The sequence below is a fragment of the Motacilla alba genome, chromosome Z (assembly GCF_015832195.1).
Source record: "Motacilla alba alba isolate MOTALB_02 chromosome Z, Motacilla_alba_V1.0_pri, whole genome shotgun sequence".
Taxonomy (NCBI): Eukaryota; Metazoa; Chordata; class Aves; order Passeriformes; family Motacillidae; genus Motacilla; species Motacilla alba.
In genome coordinates this window covers 35,801,655-35,822,359 of record NC_052046.1, presented here as the reverse complement: position 1 = coordinate 35,822,359, position 20,705 = coordinate 35,801,655, and the positions used below count along the sequence as shown (strand labels likewise).

The 20,705-nt window shown below is 41.5% G+C and overlaps 1 protein-coding gene across 6 annotated transcripts in view; it reads right to left on the bottom strand.

The window, feature by feature from the left end:
* Positions 1-20,705, bottom strand: part of PALM2AKAP2 (PALM2 and AKAP2 fusion) — a 270,078-nt gene that overhangs the window by 79,244 nt on the left and 170,129 nt on the right. Inside the window, exon 1 of one of the 6 annotated variants that reach the window (XM_038124418.1) lies at positions 14,350-14,553. The exons of 3 other annotated variants lie outside the window; for them this stretch is intronic. The gene's annotated coding sequence lies outside the window, so the exon portion shown is untranslated. Of the gene's footprint in view, positions 1-14,031; positions 14,167-14,349; positions 14,554-20,705 lie in introns of those variants that run through there. 2 more of the 6 variants (XM_038124420.1, XM_038124422.1) reach the window with 2 other exon arrangements.

Genomic DNA, 20,705 nt, shown 5'->3' with positions numbered 1-20,705 from the left:
CATCCTTCTTTAAACACCTCTTCAACAGATCAGAGCATCTGGTAGACAACAGACATGCTTTATGAAAGCCTAAGAACCAAGTACAAGGTAGTGTTAAATCATCTGCTATCCATGTGCCTCTAGAGAGGCATTTGCTATCCATGTGACAGCTTGCCTTACCACAGCTCCACTTACACTAGAAAAAAATCTTGAACTCCCATTTTACTTTGATTATCACTACATTTGGCGACAGCCACAGTCCAAGCTAACAAAATGAAGGACGTTGGATCTCATTCTCCTTGCTTATGTCATCCTTGAGTCTTTCACGGGAAGTAAAAAATAATTGAGGGGGCAGGTGACTACTGTCCCATGAGTCAGTGCAGATGTGGCACACCACATTCTCCCCACCCATGTCAATTGAAGCTGCATGAGTAAAGCTAGCAATTAAGAGTACAAAAAAATTATTCTTCCTCACATCATCCCAGCCCCAGACCAAAAGAGCTTCCTTTCACCCTTCCTCTGCCTCACTGTTTTCCTCCAACCATTTCCCAAGCTTCATCTTGTTACAGTTTTGGGGTAGAATAATGGAAATCCAGAACCACCAAAAAGGCTGTATGTTTAAAACTATGAATATCTGTTCCACTAAGAGCCAAGGAATACCTAATTCTACCAGTGTAAAAGTCTGACTAAGCAATAAGCAGTATGCTTGCTCGTCCTGTGCTGCAATAAGGAAAAAAAAAAAAAAAGCTGCAAATCTCTGAAGGCTTCTTTTATCTTCTGGGACTGGGTGGTCCTGCAGGCAGGGATACAGCCGACTTTTAAAAGATAGCCACAAAATTAAGAGTTAACCTAGGAGGCTGCAGTTAAGGATCCACCCCACATTTTACAGCTTTCTGCTCTTCATGCATGGAGGAGGAGGTGATTTAGAGTTAAACCAAGACAGAGTTAAACCAAATAGAAACTTCAGCCTGTCAATCACAACCATTGAAAAGGTTTTACGTTTGAATTTTACTGGAACTAGTATGCAGAGACAAGGTAATTTTGTTCTTTGCTAGCACTTGTGAGCTCTGTGGAGTTTATCAGTAGCAATGCTGCCTACTGAGCAATGAGCGCTATCTGCTGTCTTTATTCTCTGTTTTGTCTACTTGAGATTTTAGGACAGAAACTGTATCTTATAACAGGTTTATATAATTACTTAAATCCTATTTCCAATATTAATTAGGGATGTAACAAAGAACTATTAATAATATTCAGAGCAGCATTAATCTATCCTTGCTCTTTCACTTGAATGGTAACAGGAACTAGACCATCAGGGAAATAAATTGAAGACAATTTGAGTTTTGAGAGAAATGGCAGAAGAAGAGCTTGGGATCAGCACTGCTGCAATAGCTTGTGTCTACAGGAGATAACAAGGAATCAGGAAAAAGAGGGATGGTGAGCCTACTTGCAGTCTGATAAAGTAAAATATATGCACAGGACATCATAGAATTCACACCCTGATGCTGAGCAAGTGTTTCAATAAAAGGGACTTCAACACAAGCTTAAAGAGGGTAATGTCTAACCCTAGTTTAGGCATCTTGCCTGATAAATACAAAAATGGAATATACCCAACCCCACTACCACCCTTAAAAAGCATTTTCCCATTCCCTCAATGGCAGTCAGGCAGGATCAGAAATTAACTCCTTGCACCAGGTGTTGGATGCCAATGACACTTGGTTACGAAGCCTCTAATAAAAAAGTCAAAATGCTCAATACATAATCGTTACTGATTACCAAAATCAAATTGCAGTCAGGATCCTCTGAAAAAACCCCACAACTTTGCTCTGTGTGACTTCACTGTTTTGCTGGTGCAAACTCACCTATCTGCTGCAGTAATTATCAAACTGTTTCATAGAGAGTGCCATGAAAGTGATTTCATTCTCACTGAACTGTAAAGTTAACCAGGGGAATCTCTGAACCTTCAGAAAGGGATGCCTTTTGTGAAAATTAATTGAACTGACTATGCTTTAAACTAAAAACAAATAGGGAACTAATTTTTCAATTCTGCATGGAATTGAGACCTTTGGAGTGACAGCTGTATCTTTAAAAGTTTTCATTAAGATCACACAATAATATCCTGAGGAAAACTAAAGCAACTTTTTTCCCTCTCAACAATATCAGTTCACAGCTGAACAACAGAAGGGTGGAGGAGGAAATTCCTTTATTCTCACCTTCCAAAAAAAAGTTCCTTTTCAGCAAGCTTAGTACAATGAGTTTGTCATCAATTGTTTGCAGGAAACATCTCACATTTTTTCCTTCTATGCAATGAGTTTAATCACAGAAGGTTGACTTAATTTTATGAAGAAAACAAGGTAAAGGAAAGGCAAAAGCTATGGTCACATAACAAATCAGAAATCCCACCAATCTCAGTAAAAGAACCCACACAATGCTCACAGAAGATCCAAGCAATGTATAAACACAAGACTAGAGCACCACAAGGAAAAATAACAGCACATGGACAGCATTCCCACTTCATGCTGGGACTGACCAGAATTTGTAAATACTTTTTAAATTTTATTTGTTTCAAAGGTCATGTGAATAAACTACTTGGTCTGCAGCAACAATACTGCAACTGGCAAGAACAAGAATTCAAGAGCAAAAATTAAACTTTTACTCTTAGTAATATCTTTAAGAGGTTTTCTAGTTTTTCTCTAGTGAAAACTATTTCTGATGCAGCTTTTCGTGATGGAATACAAGCCAACTGCTGCTCTTCTATGTAAAGCTCTGAGCTTGCTTTGAAAGAATCAACAGTAATGCAGTAACACACAGCTGTTTGAGAAGGTTATATTCTAGATGGAAACAGAAAGGCATGGATGAATTGTGCTTTTTGGCTGTTTAAATCAACCCCTGTATAGGCTTGTGTCAGATGGCACCCTGGGGCTTCACTCCCCAAAAGCAGGGCACTGCTCCTAGTCTATCCTTTGGAAAGGGGAAACAACACTCTGGGAAGAGACCACCAGTAAGATGTAGCCTTCAAGGTGTCCTCCAGGCTTCCTGGTCTGGAGGAGGGCTATGCATGCCATGTATACCTATCTGATGCTGAAAATGCAGATAGAGGAGAGTATCAGCAAAATGAAAAGGCATGCCTGGTAACTGCATTCCAGGAAGGCCTTTATAAAACGCAAGCAATATCTTAGGAGAAAATATATAATTCAGTCAAGCTGCCCAAGGTACAATGTGAACAGTGAATCAGACTGAAGGACTGTCATGGTGACAAGGATTAAATCTTTTACTCTGTCACACCACCAGATCTGTACTAACTCTCCAGCAGTTCAGGCAGTTATGGACTCCCTGGTGCCCAGCTGGCAAGAGAACTTGGTTCAGCTGACAAGGTTCCTCTGTGTGCTCCCACCACTACTGTCATACATCACACAGCTTTTTAAACACACAGCTCTGTGTGAGAAAGAAACTGACAGTATCAGCTGAACACTCAGACCTCTTCCCTGAAGAAAATGACTCAACCTTCCTCTCAACCTCACACAAATCAAACAGTGACCAGAGCTGGGAAAAAGTTTGGATATGTACGCTTTACTCTTATTTAGGGTCTTGACACCCAGTGCAAACAAATACTTAGAAAAACCCCTCATGTAACACCAAAAGAAGAGAAGCAAACAATAAGCAGGCTAAAGGTGGAAGGAGGACCTGGGCTTTGCAGAACAAAAGCCCAGAAATTCAGAAGTGATACAGACATTGCAAATGCAATGCAGACTGGAAAATGTAAGAGTTGCCCCCGCCCACTCAACAAGGGTCTAAGCCAACACCATTGCCCTGGCCAAGCTGACTTGCATGGTCAGATCCCTGAGCAGAGCTACCTGCTCCAGGGCAATGATGTTACCCACCATCTCCTTCCCATCTTAGATCTCAGGAGAACCAGGATCCTGCCCTGCCACACTGAGGACAGCAGTTTTTTGCTGTCATCCTTTTAACAGCCAAACCAAAGAAACTCTGGCAACACTGTCACAGACTGAGGGAAACACTGAGAAAGACTAATAACATATTTCTCTGTTATTTGTGTTTGTTAGCACAGAGGAAAATCATAGGGTATTCTCCTGACAATCCACGTCCATTCGCATTAACTGAAAGCTTGGGCCTTGGGTTTGAAGGATTTGGGTTTGGAGGAGGAGGAGCTTATTTCAGAGAGCTTTTCAGAGAAGGTTATAAGCTTCAGCATCTGAACAAGAACAACAAAAGACAAAGATAAGTCATTCTTTCAGACTTGTCAGGTCTTTACAATACACTCTAAATCTAAATATTTTTGTTAGTTCTTAACTCTGCAGCTCAGGAAACGTTTTAAAACTTTAAAGATTAAAGAAAAAACTACAGTTAACATGCCCAAATTTGTCACCAGCGAAGCTGCTGTATAGTTATGTGAAAGAGGATTTTATTGATTCCTGAAAACTGCAGGAGAGAAAAATTTGGTTTTAGTCTCTTGTGATATTTTTTCCATCATCTATTGTAAACTCCACATCAAGCCCACATAATCAAAGTAAATACGAATTAATTAGAAAATGTCAAATATTGTTCAATAGCACAAATTAACTGATGTTCAATAACAGAATATGCATACAAAATCTGTTTCACCAAACCAATGCAAACTGTATCACCCAGCATCTAGTCCCAAATGTGAAATGCAACAGAGCAGCAGAGGCCTGTTTCCATACTGCCCAGCTTCTCAGGATGCCTGAGGTCCTGCCTGACTAGGAAGAGCCTGAGAAATTTTGTGATCAAGACCCTCTACAGTGGAGGTCTGTAGTTGCTGGAGCCCACTGCTGTAATCTTGAGGAATGAAACCATCAAGTCACTATAAAATCTTGGCATTGTGCCTAGCAAAGTGAAGTTCTGCTGTGAAACTGGGTCCCCTTTTCTTCTTTAAAAAAGTTGGGCACACTATTTCAAACTCACATTTGCCACAATAAAAACTGCAAGTCCTTCAGCATCTCATTTTTTCATTTATTCCCCTCCCTTTTGCCTCCAAAGGAAATTTTTCATTTGATCCAGCAGCTAGAAAAATAATTTAAATGGCAAGATGCATTTCCCAATGCAGCTGCACTCTGACAGATGACTAATGCCAATGGGATATTGGACATAGCACCCATGTACATACATGCCTTTTAACTACAGAGTCAGTCCACATCCGTAAAATACCCCTGTGTCCTGCTGTTACAATTCTACTAAACTTCCAAGTCCTTGCCATTTAAAAATGCACAGCCAAAGAGCTGGTAAGTACCTGCAGAGGTAACTTGGAATTTTGGTGTTCAGATGTTTAATGTTGACTCTCCCAGTCTGGACCAGAAGTTGCATCTGTGCCTGGAAGATACAATCTCTCAAAAAGGTGGTGTGAGCAGTGAACCCTGGCCTGATGTTTCACATTTTCTGCAGAAGTGTCAGCATCTGCAATGAGTGGCACATTGAAGAACCAATTCTTCAATCAAGGAAGACAAAACTGAGCGGGGCTCAACCTGAGCCCAGCCCTGTTGCTCTTCAGAGGTCATGCACTGTAGCATGAGTGCTGTCCATGTGTCACAGGCAGACACAGAGGAAAAGATGGCATAGGTTATGCTGGTAGAAGTGCTTTAGTCTTTAATTATCCCAGATCCACTGCATCTGCAGATAAACACTTCTGGCCAATGCATCTTTGCCACAGCTTTAAATGTCATCTTGCTCTCAATTTACTGAATACTGGCATAAGTTACCTCCTCTCACTTTCTTTCACACTCACCACCATTTTTAATAGAAACTCAGCTGTTGATGTGACAAACTTCTGTACTTTTTTTTTCTTTTTTGCCTCTGGGTTTCTTACCAGTATCTAACATGACAACAGACACAATCACACATTACCATCTGCACCTACAGGATTCCAGTTTTATTTTCCTTTCTGCAGAAATACATCCCAATGGCATGGGAAAGGGAATGACTAGAAATACCAAGTATGTGCTCCTCTGCTCTCAAGGACCTACACTGGTGATCAATTGGTAATATCCCTTTGGAAAAGTCCTTTTTTTGACATTTCACTCTGCCAAGAACTTAGGGAGTTGGCTTGATTTCTCTTCAGAAAGCTTGGATAATACAGAGTCTTGGAGCATGCAAGAGAACAGTCCTATCATCTTTTTTTTCCAGAAAGAAAACAAGTTTCCAGCAGGACACAATTTAATACAAACCCTACCCAGCTCTCCACAGCGAAGTCACATCCCTCAGTCAGGCCAGCAAGATACAGCAAGATGACTTGCCAGAGCCAACAGGACCAGTAGGCAGGGCGTGCCCAACAGCTGAACTTCTGAATTTTCCCCACATCCCACTAGAACCAGAGAAGAATAAAATAATTTTGCTGCTGAACTGTTGCTGCTATACAGATGAAACCCCTGAATAATGGAGAAGCCTGGGGAGTGAATGACAAGCAGAATAGCCTAAAGACATTTTCTTCAGAGCAGAAGTTCATTTGAAAATGACATCTGACAAAAAGTCAAAGAATTTCCCCACAAGAAACATTAATTCTGTTGCAGTCTCTTCTTGTCAGCACACTTCATCCTGAAAGCTAGTTTGGCTCAGTCACCAAATATCTGGAATGCAACTCTACTGCTGACCACCAGCACCCAGCCCCAAGAAATAAACAAAAAGTCAGTGGAATTAACTGCCACTCAGAGCTAAATTCTGGAGAGTCCTGCTTATGTGCTGATCTTATCACAAACTGGCTTCAGGAATGTCTACATATGCCAGTAGCTGTTGTCAGCTTTCCAGTGACAATTCCAAATGTGATTTTTTCCCCTAAGGATGATCCTCCTAGAAATTTCAAAATTACCTGAGCTATCTCTAAGTTAATTAGATAGAAAAAGATTTTTCAAGAAGTTTAAGGGCTTAAAATACATCCCAGAATGCCAAAAATGGCAACTAATTAAAAGATATTTTTAATTTGAAGTGAGAACTATTCGCTAGAAGTCTGTCAATACACACTCCGAGCTGCTGTGCCATGCCACTTCTGTTCTCATTAACCAAGTTGATAAGCACATTTTATACATCAAAATGAGCTATAGAAGGGCTATACTTGGGCTTTACAAATGTATCACTTTAGAAAGCCAAACAGGCAACAGGACTGAGGTGTTCTGAGAGCCCACCAAAAATGCTGTTAAAAGGTCTCATTTTCAGAAAGTGAATGGGCACTTCTTCAGTATTGGTTCCTCTTTTAAAGTACCTTTCAAATTTTAAAGAACTCCCCAAAAACTGTGGCTGCTGCTCTCCTTCCTCAGAGCTGCTGCTCACCAGAGATTCAGAGGGAACTCATATGGATTTGAGAATCAGAGAGGAAGAACAGGCTTTCATTAGCAGTAATGTAAGAGGAAGGTAATATGTCTCTGTTTGACTTTAAATTAAACAAAGCCAGGAATTGAAACAGAAGAGCGTTAGTGAAAGTACATGTTATAATGTAGTGATGGAAGCATTGTGGAGACTGGGAACATCAAATGGATGCAGGACAGGCTCAAGTCAAAGTTATCAAATCAACAAACAGCATCTAAAGCCAGCACAGGTTCTTTTGTGCTACTGTTTAGACCTAACTAAATTATCAAAATGGTTGGTTTGATTAAGCCAGTTTCCAGTGATACACTAACCAGTGTGTTCAGTATATCTACTGCTTTCACAACAGAAAAATACAGAATTGTCACAAATAGTTTTACCGTTGTTGTTCTAAGGGCCTTTTCCAAACTAAATGAACATATGACTCTATTAAAATACTGCAAATACGCAATGAAATGGAAAAGTCAGACCATAACTTTGGCTCAATTTCTCTTTTTAATGATTGCAACCAGCAGCAGGAGCAAGGAACAATGAAGAACTGGATCAGTCTCTGCTCTGCCAAGCTCAGCCAAGTTGTGCCAGAACGATGCTGCTGGGAACATGCCCTGGTGTGTCCCTGTCTCAGCCACACGTTGTGTGAAACAACATGGTGTTGAGGCCTGAATGTGTTTGAACTCTCATGGCTACATTTCCTACTAATGCACCTGGTCCTCCAGATCCTCCTTGATATTTTGGCCATAGTCATCCTCTCCTAAGTGCAAGTGAGCTGTGCCAGTAAAACACATCTTGAAAACATAGGGGCAGTCGGAACATCGAACCTTAGCACAAACCCCAAGGGTTTGTTCACCTTGCATATACTCAGTTTTAAAATCAGGTTAAATGACTCTCTGGGTTTATTGATAGTAGTTCCCACACCAGCATGTGGGTTCTCAAGAGCACTGCCAGCAAAAACCTCTTCTTGCACTCACTCTTGGGGCAGGGTAGCAGCTAATAGGGAACTCTAAAATTGGAAATAAATGACCTATTTCTGCAGAAAGCTGATAGAATAGTATTTAAAGGTTTGAGACTGGCTTCACCTTCCTTACAAGGCTACAGCAGTATTGTGATACACTGCTAATATAACAGATTTAGAGAGACAAAAGATCTATAAAAACCAACTCACCAACTTTAACAAAAATAACCTTTAGGGTTGCTTTACTTGTGCAAGCTTTATTAATATGTACATCTATTTAATTAGTTGGCTGGTAGTTTGGTGCAGGATGCTAATACAGGTGTACATTTTATCTGATTCCTTTTTCTGGTCTGTCATCTTCCTGAAACCTGCCATAGAAGAGCAATTGGAAAAAAAAAAAAAAAAAGGGAAGGGAACTTTAAAAGTGAAGCTTTTTCAAAGATGGGTGGATATTGTTTGTATATTAGCAGTTCTGTTAGGGAATTCTTCTCAACTGGCACTACTAAACTTGCTCCACATTCAATGAAATACAGAAATAGGGCACTCCAAGCATGTATACAGATGGAGCTGTATTTTTCCCTGGAGTGCTGGGGAAAAAATGGCTGTTATTAAGCTCAACTCGAAAAACACTGGTATCACTGCCCCAGACAATGAGGCATAAGATGTCCACTTGAATTCTTGGGTTTAATGGTTAAAAAGTAACATCCCTGTTCTCAAGTATCAGTCCCTGAACTGTTAGGAAGGAAGCTCCATAGGTCCTCAGGTGCATTGGTACCCAGGCCTAGTAAACAGTTATAAGGACTTAGTAACTCAATGACTGAAGCAGTGGTGTTTGTGGGTTTGGTGGTGATTATTTATCTGCTTGGTTGGTTTTGTTTGCTTGTTTGTTTTGGGGGGGTGTGTGTGTCTCTGTGTGTGTGTGTGTGTTTAAGTGAGTACAATCCTAATGTGCCACCAGTTTAAAGGTATTTGAAAATTACCATGACAAAAGATTTTTTTTTCGCTATTTTGTTGAAGTGGTCAACATTAGTGGCTAGAAAGAGAATAAACGAGACGCATAGAAGTCACCTTTCCCTGCCATTATTACACCCACTACACCCTTAAAAACTTTTCCTGATTCATGCATGAATTATACTAACAGACGTTGCATAAAACAACACAAAACCATGTAGAATAAAGCTGGCAAAACACAGAGAGCCCTTCCCTTCTGAAGTACATATGGTGATGTGAATTTAGTAATTTATACACACACTTTTCTGCTCTTTTTCCCTATAAAATCTAGAAACACGGGAGAGCAGGAAAATTATGATGCCCAAATCTCCAAAATAAATCATTGTAACCAACAGATTCTAAGAGAATCTGAGAGAATTCTGAGAGAAATCTGAGAGAAAAAAAATCCAGAGCTTCGGAAGCATTCTTTCCCCCTGGATCATGATTCATCTCTTTAGTCAATTAGATAAAGATGGAAGAAAATTCCAAAATGAACAGGATACACTTTCATGATTCAGTAGCACATACCAAAGTTTTCCCAAGAGCTTGTGCATGTCTTTTAAAGCAATATTCCTAACTTTCCTAATAGATGTAGATATGTTTTAGAGAAAATCTGATTTATTTTAAATACAATATTGTTTTTCTGTTATTAATAAGGGATTAAATAAATAATTCTCTGCCAGTGTAATACCTAGGGAAAACTCTCACTTTCACGCTACACTGCATGTAAGTCTCACACTGAGCAATGCAACACTTGAGTCTTGTGACAATACAGTATTTTAATATATCTGAGGAATTATTCTGAGGATACAGTTCTCTTTTCTCCTGGAAATCCAGTATCTTACCATCATCAAATAAACAAAAAGTGAACTTTGAACTCTCATTAACTATAAACTTAAATAAAACAATCTATTTTCAAACTTAAGGATGGCATGATTTACAGTTATAATGGATTAATGAAGGTTATTCACCACCAAAATAAGAACAACAATTTGTGCTGATAACCCAGAATTTTAATATGAGAAAAATGTATCCTCTTTTTTGTTAATTCTGCCATAATACCAGAAAAGTCAAGCACTGTGAATGTTATTACTTGGGAAACAAGCCTGCAGTAGCAGCTGAAATTACAGTTTCAACTCAGTGTGTTGAGCGAAAATTATGGAAAAGCCCGAAGATTGTCCAATGTAAAGAAGAAGAAAACAAGAATTCTGTTTTACAGGTGAAAGAAATTTGGCACTGATGATTCACACTTGTTTTTTGGGATGGAGTGAGATACATATGTGATCTAAAGTTATTGTGTGCAACATGTATTTTTTAAAGCTTTGTAGGCATTTCAGTACTGAATAACCATGACTCTTAACGGATGACAGAAAATACTGGAAGGGCCTTGAGATGCCATCTTAATCAATATCTAGATTCCTGCAGGCAACTACAATGACTATGATGACAGGTTACCATAAGGTACTTAAAAACCCCCAAAATTCCCAATCTGACTCTGTAAAAATCTTTCCCATTTGGCATAATATGGGATAGTTAATGTTACCAACTACAACTGCACGACTATCATTTTCAGATGCATGAGATGGAAACTATCCCTAACTGACTTACCCCAAAAGGAAGACTGCAAGATTTTCATCCTCACTGGAGACTAACCAGCAGAATCATTCTCCAGGTCCCTCCCATCAAGCTGTACTGTGAAATACATTCTTAGCAGCAGAAGAATCCCAGATAGGAGAGTTCACAGATTATGGACTTTGCTGATTTATCAGAGCAATGCATGCCAAAGTCTTACAGTTAGTTCAGTAGATAAGACTTAAAATTTTGGAGATGTAGAAGAAAAAGAGCACCACTTTGACATATGGCTCAAAGAAAACAATGTAAATTATAGATATAACTGCATCTGCTGGCATTCCTTCAGTTCCGCTGCTATATTTCAAAATTAAACCTAATTTTACAGAACTGCACTCTAGCGGTCTAGGTCAGCAATCAATTAAAGAACATCCCTCTACAGGACCAATGCAATATTAAGGTAAGCCAGCATCACCATCAATTAACAGGCCAACTTTTTTTTTTCCACGGTAATTTGAATGCCAAGCCTATCTGCATCAACTTCAATGGACTTGGTCCTAGTGGCTGGGAGTATTGGAAAAGACTTTTCCTCAATGAATTATCTGTCCAGAATTTCCTAGGGAATCTTCATTAAGTTTTGGCATTGAAACAAATACAAAAAAAAAATCCACCTAAAAATGGGAAATAGGCAATGGAAATTGCATCAAAATAACACAGAATTCAGGCCGAACTCTTGCCGTCCAAGAAACAGGGTGCATGTGAGAACAAAGATCTGCCCTTTCAGCACAGCCTGCTCAAAGAGACAGCTGCCACAGCTTTTTATTTTTTAAAGAGGGGTAGGAGGAAGAAAGAGACATGGTTTTGGCACCTTGAACAACCCTCTTCATTCCACAACCATAAATGTACTGCCCATCAGTTGAAGTCAGAACTGCCTGAAAATCAGTACAGCAGCACATCGAGAGAAACATCACACTGGGAATAGGGATAACAATAGGGATAGTTCTAGATGTTGCTTTATGTAGCTCTTCTTGTCTTGCTATAAATGGAGTATCAATAGCAGTTGCTAAATCAGCAGGTGTTTCCAGTAGCAAAAGTGAATTTTGCAGTTTAGACAAGTGAATTTTGCAGTTTAGACAAGACAAACCAGGCATGAATGAAATTATCTTATTATCAATGTATACATCAAACTGCTCAGGATTCTGCTGGCTGTATTTTTCACACTGTAAGTCATACGATCCTGTGTTCTTAACTTAGCCAAAACTCTGGCTGAAGTCAACAGGAGTTTGGAGTAATTTAAAAGGACTGCACACACCCCCTCATACAGAAGCTGCACATCCACAGTGAAGGGAAATAACCATCAGTGGCCACAAGACCTATTTTTTACTGGCACTATTACAAAATATCTATAACTATGGCTTAATTTACTTAAGAGCTCACCTGGGAATTGTACTCTTTGGACAGCTAGAAAAACTAATACAAAAACAAGGTATCGATTCTCAACTACCAATATCTGTATGTAACATTTTAAATTTCTGAACACTTACTCTGGCAGAGTCTACAGCAGAGCAGCAAATGGACTTGCATTCAAATATAAAATTAAGATAAATCGATAAAAAAACCTTAATACTGAGTTGTCAGAAATGCTTGCAATGAATACACTTAAATGAACACAATTTAAGCTGTAACTTCTGCTGTGTGCAGAGACATAAAAACCGTGCTCTAAAGACATGAAAAACTTGCATTTCTTAGGAAAAAAGAAGTCACACACTATAACAGATGCTGATATATATATACACAACTTCTTTGAGTTCCCAAGGCTGCTGAGATCAGAAAACGTAATTGTGAAATTGAAATAAATCCCTGACACATAGTCAAAACCTCTGCAAAACACTTACACAGCATGAATACAAAGTGACATACCAGAGCTCTGAGACAATGCTAGAATCAGAGAATATCATTACAATGTTGAACTGTTAATCACCACTCATAATAAAACAACAAGTTTATTTCATTGGTAAAATCACAACTGGGGGTATATGTTCTATCTCTTCTAATAGCAGGCTAGTACTTGCACCTAATGTACATCTTCTGGGACCTGACAGGCAATTTATCTTAAGATAAAAACCTAACTTCAGTGTGATGACTGCTCTTTAAGACTAATGATTAATGTCATCGGGAACTCAAACACTGGTATACCCATAATAGCTGCCGGCCTGCCCACCTCAGTAATAATTTCAATAACTTTTTTGAGAGAGACACCGATGTTTCTGAAGTTTACACTGCAGTGGTCCTCAGCAGAGGCCAAAAAAAAAAAAAAAAAAAAAAAGAAAAAAATATTTAAAACTCATGAACTCGCTTGGCTATTACAGAGGAATCTAAAAATAGAAATACTTGGAACAAATATACAGGAGATTTTCTGTTGAAAAAGGGGAGCCCAGGAAAATTTGAGATCGCCATGAAAAACACATGCTGATTAAAAAATAATTACGTCACAGGTTTATCAGGATCTTGCTGAACCCCCTCCACACGCCCCCTCCATGCCCACAGCCTCCCCATCTCCCAGGCACAGCGGCCGCCCCGGGAGGGCATGGAGACCCCCGGCCGCGGCCGCGGCGGGGGCAGAGCCGCCCCCCAGCCTGCGGACACCGGGGGATGCGCGCACGGACCCGGCTTTCTGAACGCGGCCCCCCCGCTCTGGCCGGCAGCTGCCGGCAGTCCGCGCCTCCTCCCGCCCGGGCCGCGCACGCCGGGGGATCCCGCCGGGCTGGCGGGCACATCCCGCAGGGCTGCCGATGGCAAGGGTAGAAATGTCCCCCTTCGGCATCCCCTCTTTCCTCCTGGCCTCTTCCCTTCCGCGCATCTGCATTCTCCTTTCCTCTTCTCCTCTCTCCCTCCCCGCGATTCCATCTTCCCTCCTCGCTTTTCCCCCGCCCCTCCTCGCACCTCTACCGACACCCCTCCTTACCTCCCCCGCCTCGCCCTGCCTACCCCCTCTCCCCTCTCCCGCCCGCAACCCGCCGAGGGCCAGCTCGCCGGAGCCGCAGCCACCGCCGCCGCCTCCCTTCCCTCCGCGGCGGGAGCCGCGTTCACACACACACACACACACACACACACACACACACACACACACACACACACACACACGGAGGCAGGCAGGCAGACAGACAGGCAGACAGACGCCGCGCGGACACGCGCATCCTGGCGCTCGGAGGTACCTTATCCAAACCGCTCCCGCTCCTCCGGCTCGCAGCGTGCGCTGCCAGCTCCCCGCGCAGCCCCGGCACGTCGGGTCCCCCTTCCTCCTCCTCTTCCTCCTCCTCTTCCTCCTCCCCACTTCCCTCCTCGCCCGCCCCCTTCGTCGACGCCGAAAGAGGGGGGCAATGCCGCCGCCCGCCTCGTCCCACCCCGTCCCGCCCCGCCCCGCTCCGCCTCGTCCCGTCGCGCCCGTCCCGTCCCGTCCCGCGGGGCGAAGCGCTCCGTGCGGAGCCTCCGCGGCCGCCCCCGCGGCCCCCGCCCTGCCGCGCTCGGGTTACCCTCCGCCTGCGAGCCTCTCCTGTTACGGTGCCCGCGGCGGCGGGAGGGGAGGGAGCCGGGACCGGGGGGGCCGAGCCCCGTCGAGAAGGAAAGGAACGCGGCCCCGCGGCTCGCCTCCGGGGAGTGCGTAGGGCGGGAGCTTCACTCCGCCGCCAGCTCTGGGGGTTTCCAGGCCGCGGATTTCGGGCTGTTTTCTTTTTGTTTGGTTTTGGTTTGATGGTGTGGTTTGGCTTTTTTTTTTTTTTTTTTTTTTTAAATAGTACTGCTGTTCCGGACTTCTTCAATGTTGCCTGGAACCCAAATATGCTTGCAAGGATTCCCATTGATCTGCTATTCTTCCTGTGAAGAAGCTCTGCCTTTTTATTTTTTGTTTCAATACAAGCTTTATTATCCTCTCAGCCCCTGTGCTGGAGATGAGAAACAACTAACCCTTTCTTTAAGCTGGAGATGGGAACAATTAACCCTCTCTTAGACTTGCTCATGTGTTTGTAGATCTCCACAGTAATCTCTGTACATCAATACATTTCCTGGCTGAAGAGCTGTAGGTTGCTCTCATGGGGTCCTTTGTCCACAGACTGTTCTGTACCTCTTACCGTCCTTGAAGCACTCCTGAGCATGACCCTGATCTAGCAGATCTAAATTTGAGTTGAAGAAATACACAGGATTTAAGATGTGATCAAACCACGGATTCCTACAGTGGCGCAATGATGTTTTTCCTTGACAATACTTCATGAGGATCTTTTGAGCACAGGAGGTGATGTTTCTGTGGTCTGTCATAATCCTGAGACTTTACTCATGCCTGCTCAGAGCTCACCATTTTTAATGACTATTTGTCCATGTGTGTTATTTTACATTCACCTATACTGGATTTCTGATATTGAACATTCAGTCTCATAATGCCCACGTATAATTCTTCACAATCTTTCCTCTTATTGCTGCCAAATAAAAGCATTTTGGTGAACTTGGCTATTTGACTCCATTCCCAGGTAAGGCATGAGTACTTTGAACAGCACACGTTGCAAGACTGACTCTTGAAGAACTCTACACCATCCAGCACCTCCCTCCATTGTAAGAACTGGTGATTTATTCCTGTACTTTGCATTTTATCTTCTAAGCAATTACTGAGCTATACCGGGGCTTTCCCTCTTGTTGTTTTCTCTGCTTAGTCTCCTCAAAAGCCTTTGTCAGGAACCTTTTAGACCCCCAGTCTGATATGGAAATAAGATCATCCTTATCCAGGTTTTTGTTGACTATTTCAGAGACCTCCAAAAGGTTTGCTTAAGGCAGGACTTTACAGCAGCAATGTTGACTCTTCTCAGATCGATTGCAGTAAGTGTCCTCTAGTTCTAACCCAATTAGCATGTCTGTATTTGGACAGTTCAGGCATGAGGTTTGCAAAACTCTTCAGTTTGTATTGAAGTTTAGTGTCACATTTTCCACCCTCCACTCTTCAGTAGCCTGTATTTTAAATGGGAGGTTACATGCTGCTGTTGATAATTCAGCTGCTGCATTCTCTGTTGAGAACTCAAGGACACAGATGCTGACACAGAGGCATGGTTGCTACCTGAACACTGTGTGATAATGAAAATGGTTTGTAATAAAAGCTAATAGAATAAGGAAACTGAACCATACACATGTAAGTGCAGACATGTTAGCTGGTGCTATTAATGTAATTGAGAAGCTATCCTAATAACCAGCTACACGTGGCCACAACCCTCTTTTGCAAATGTATGTGTCTAAAAACATGCAAGAGTATGGTACAGACAAAACCCCACCAAGGTCTTTGACCAGGGAACTGTCTACCAATCTCTTTACTGGCAGCCATCTGTTATCTGTCTCTCAGACTTTGCTGTAAATTCTCTGGACAAAGGATGGGCTTTTTGATGAACATTTTTTTACTTGCCACTAGCATGGGGCACAGGAAGGAGGAAGAGAGATCAGCTCTGAAGAGGGGTGTTTCAGCTGCACCATCTAGGAATGTCCCCAGGAATGTCTGCAATGCAGTTATCTGCCCAAAGACAGGACTCCTAGCCTCTGTCCTTCTAGGATAAGGTGCTAGAATCACAGTACGTCCTCATTCAGCCTATTTGCAGAGAGCAGGCAGGGAGCAAAGGAAAGCTTCACCTGTGCATGGACATGCATTGCTGATCCTGCCCTGCAGATGTAAGAGTCTGCACTCCCACTCACAGGTCTGACCACCCTTTATTTGCTTTTTAGGAACTTCAGCTTCTAGAAACAGAATAAGGCAGTTAGCGGCAGGGAGGAAGGGAAATAAATTAGTGATTTTTGCTCATGGAAGCTTTCAGAACCATGTAGAAAGGTCCCCTCCAGGCCTCAGAATCATAATTAAAATAAGCATTGTCAAGTATCATGCTTTCTAAAGGCCGCATGTTTTGGAGACTGGCAGTAGTGGACTGTGGAGAAAACTCTGTGGAAACCAACGATGTTACATTGTCAAACGGGGAATTTTAGAGCTCCTCTTCCTCTATCTTATTGTTCCAACAATTGCCTTCTGCCCTTTTCCTTTTCTGGACTCATACAAGATTGGACTGATGCATGTGACTGCAGCACAGATTTTCTTCCATTAGCTAAAGCAATATCACAAATGAGACTGATGCAGTTTGTTAATGCTCTCTAATATTTTTACAGCATTACAGAGAGCTGCAGGTAGGGGGAAGGAGCAATTAATCTTTGCCAGAGTGCAGTCTTCCCTTATTTTTACTGTAATGTTAAAATACCTTTACCTAAATAATGAATTGCAAGATCAGTTGGTATTGTCCTAAAAACTCTGAAAGGAGGAAGAATATAAAGATAGCTGCATTAACCAAATATTTGTAGAGAAAGATAGTTATTTTTAACACTCACATGACAGTTCCTCACTTGTCATTCTATTTCAGGCCTGTTATATGTGCTTGTAAACTGAAAAGGTGTTATACTCAGTATCACCTCATTCCTGCTCCAATGACTGACCAATTTACATCCCAAGACTCTGCTGAATATGTTGGAAAAATTGAAAAAACAGATCCTGAGATTAATGTGGAGTCTTAGAACATCAAGGAACTGCAACTTTGTATCTGATCTTCTGCTTGCAGGGGACTGCAAAACTGAGGATGTTTTTCTACATCTGCAGCCTGTGGACATGAGGGCTAGTGCCATTGAAGTCAGTGGCAACAGCAGATGCTCAATATCTCTGACAGCCAGGCCACGTGCTTATGTGAGACCTTGTTATTATACAAAAAGGCTCTTATTCCTGCTCTTTTTATCTCTGCCATATAAACTGACCTAGTTTGCAATCTGCCTCTGTACAGATGTGTGCTCTTCCATGGACAGAAAGAGGATGGAACCATTGCCAACAAAGAGTGCCTGGAGTTAGAAAGGGGAAGAGACACAGGGCAGCTCAGGATGGGGAGATAAAGAGAAGGAAATTAAAGACAAAGATGTTTGGAGGAGAGGAGAGGGAAATAGGGAGCGAAAAGAGGGAAGCTGTATCAGTATCTGCTGCTTCCTCCTTTATCCAGGAGACAGAGGAGTTACTCTGCTTTTGGACCTTGTCAGTGTAAGGGAGCCTGGTTTCAGTGAGGCAGATTTTTTAAATTGTTTTGCAGTGAACCTTCAAATGGAGAATAATTCGAAGAGGATACCTCTTCCTATTATAAATTTTTTCAGGCTGCTCTTTACAGCCCAGCACACTATTTGTGTTCTCTATGAACTCTAAAAGGTGCTGAGAGCAATGCAGAACAAAGAAAGGAAGGAAAATACTGTGGTAATGATGCTGAATATGCCAGGCACTTTTATAACATTTATTAAACAAAATGAAGTCCTGAAAGGTGATGCTTGATATGGTAGCCTCCACACTGAATTCTACTGAATATGAAAAATATGAGTTTTGCTTGGGATGCAGATTTTTAAGTGTCTTAGACTGGCTGACAGAAATTTTTTTATTAGATTAATTTTCCTTTTCTTGTGGTTCTGGTTATTTCTCTGACTGCAGGAAAACATGGGGATGTGTCTGTATGAGGGAATTCACCAGCTTGTAATGATGTATGTGAGATGAAAATGGTACTTCAGTGTGTTCTCTGTGCATTTATGAAGCTAATGAATGCCAAGATCCACCAGACAGTTAGCAGAAGAGCTGTAGGAAATTCAGGGGTCACATTCATAAATGCTTTATATTCAGTGCAGGGATTAAATGTTGTGAGTTACAGAGGCAGGGATCTGCTGGTAAAGAACTGACTGGAGATCCTTGTTCTATTCCTGTCATTGCTGTTGACTTGTGATGTGACTGAAGGCAAGTCACTTTCCCTTATTTGTCTGTATAAGTTGATGAGTTTTAGGATAAGGACTGCCAGTTAGTGGGAGCTGGCAAAACGTGATAGGACCTCAACTGTGGTTAGGGAGTTCAAATAGAAAAAGTTCATGCATAGAATGAACTTAAAAATTCCTTTCTGAAATTATTCACCTGACTAACAGGCTCATTTACACACATCTATTATGTGGTGGAATACCTTGGCAAGATCTCTATCAGCTACTCACTACATGAGTAATCTCATTGGCTTAAATGTGACGCCTTGAGTGAGTAATGTTTTAGTATTGGCTCCATAAACTGTCTGAGTCACCATCAGCGTACAAGCTACTTGTGCTACCATGCAAGCACGTACCACATGGTATAGTGGGCTTTACTGCAAGCAAATCCGTCCCAGGAGTAATACCCAGCAGTAACTGTTTCTGTCCTCTACACCCACGTGAAAAAGTTACTTTGCCCTGCAGTTGAAAAACCAGCCAAGTTTTACTGGCATCATGTTCTCTTTGATGGACTGGAATTGTTAGTTTCCCTTCACAAGAAATCCAAATAAGCATTCAGTACCTCTAGTATTGTAAGGAAAAAAATCTATTTTATTGCAGCTTTCAGGAATTCCACTGCATAACCAACTCAAGGATCTTCCCTCCTTGCCGAAAATGCAGTCATTGCAAATCTGGAGCTGTAAAGTTTCAATTAAAGTTCTTTACAGTCTTGCTTCAGCTAGTGTTTCTGCTTTGATTCCTCCTGCCTTATCTTTGTCTGATTGTACCCTTGTCCACAATAGCTAGCCCCTGTTTCTTTCCCCTATTGTGACTTCCCCTTTGTGACTCTTTTCAGTCTGCTCCTTTTCCTAAGGGTAGAAAAAAAAAATCCATTCAGTAGTATTCCTCTTTTATTCTACAAACCCCTCTTTCAACTCAGCTTCATCAATAACACCAATACAAGGCAGTCCTCAAAGATATTTTGCCACGTCCAGCTTGCCTGACTGAGCCAGATCATCCTCAGGCCAGTAAATTATTCTCTGTATATTTTTCAAATTACTGTCTCCATAGGAAGAGCCATATCCATATATCAGTACTTGTTACCACAGCATTACATATTCTACACTTATATCAACTGGTGGGGCATGATAAACATGGACTACAGTACTGCAACAATTCTGTGCAGTTGCATATTGTTCCTGTGATAGAGCAGGCATCGCAAAAAAGATTTAAAGAGCAGTCATTATTTTAGAAATAAGGAACCTCTGTAACTCTTCTATACAATACTTGAATAGCATATTCTCTCAAAAAGCATTTGTTTGTGAACTAAAGAGCTTGATCCAAAGCCCAATGGAGACTCTTCCAATGCATTCAATAAGCTTTGGATTAAGTCCTTCCTGAGGAACAGATGCAGCCTTTTATTCACTACCAGTGGAACAATAAAAACAACAAGACAAAGAATAAAGTTGTCTGCAGAGAATAAAGCAGTGTTGTCCTGCAGCAGCTTAAATACATTAGGCTCTATAGTTAAAAGAAAATACTGTAGAGCTGGTCAAATTGTTTGTGTAGGCAATTCACAAAACATACAGTCCAGAAATGTTTAACTATCTACACATAAACACCCATAGATAGTGTATTTCACTGATTTTTCAACTTTGTAGTATTTGCAAAAACTGAGTTATAACTATAAATTCCGGCAGTTCAAGCAAAGATAACACAGAAATAATTTGTTGCCGTTAATGATCAAAACTGTGATGGAAGAAGGAGCTGGAAGTTTTTTTTCTGCTATAGCTCTTAGAGGGATCCGAAGTCTTTACTGAGACCTGGACTTGAAACAGGCTTTCCTTTAGTAAGTTTATCTCATTCAACATAGTGATTTCTTATCTGGCCCATGATGTTATCAAAATGCAGGCAATAATGGGTGCTGATGTGCAGATACTCTCCTGCCCCTGCAGGAAAAACTGGGGCCGGAGTCACCCCGGGAAAAAGAGTCTGATAAGGGAGATAAGCAACTGTGGGAGATACAGGAGAATGGACTAAAGTAGAAGTGACAGCAAACAAGAGGAACAATTAG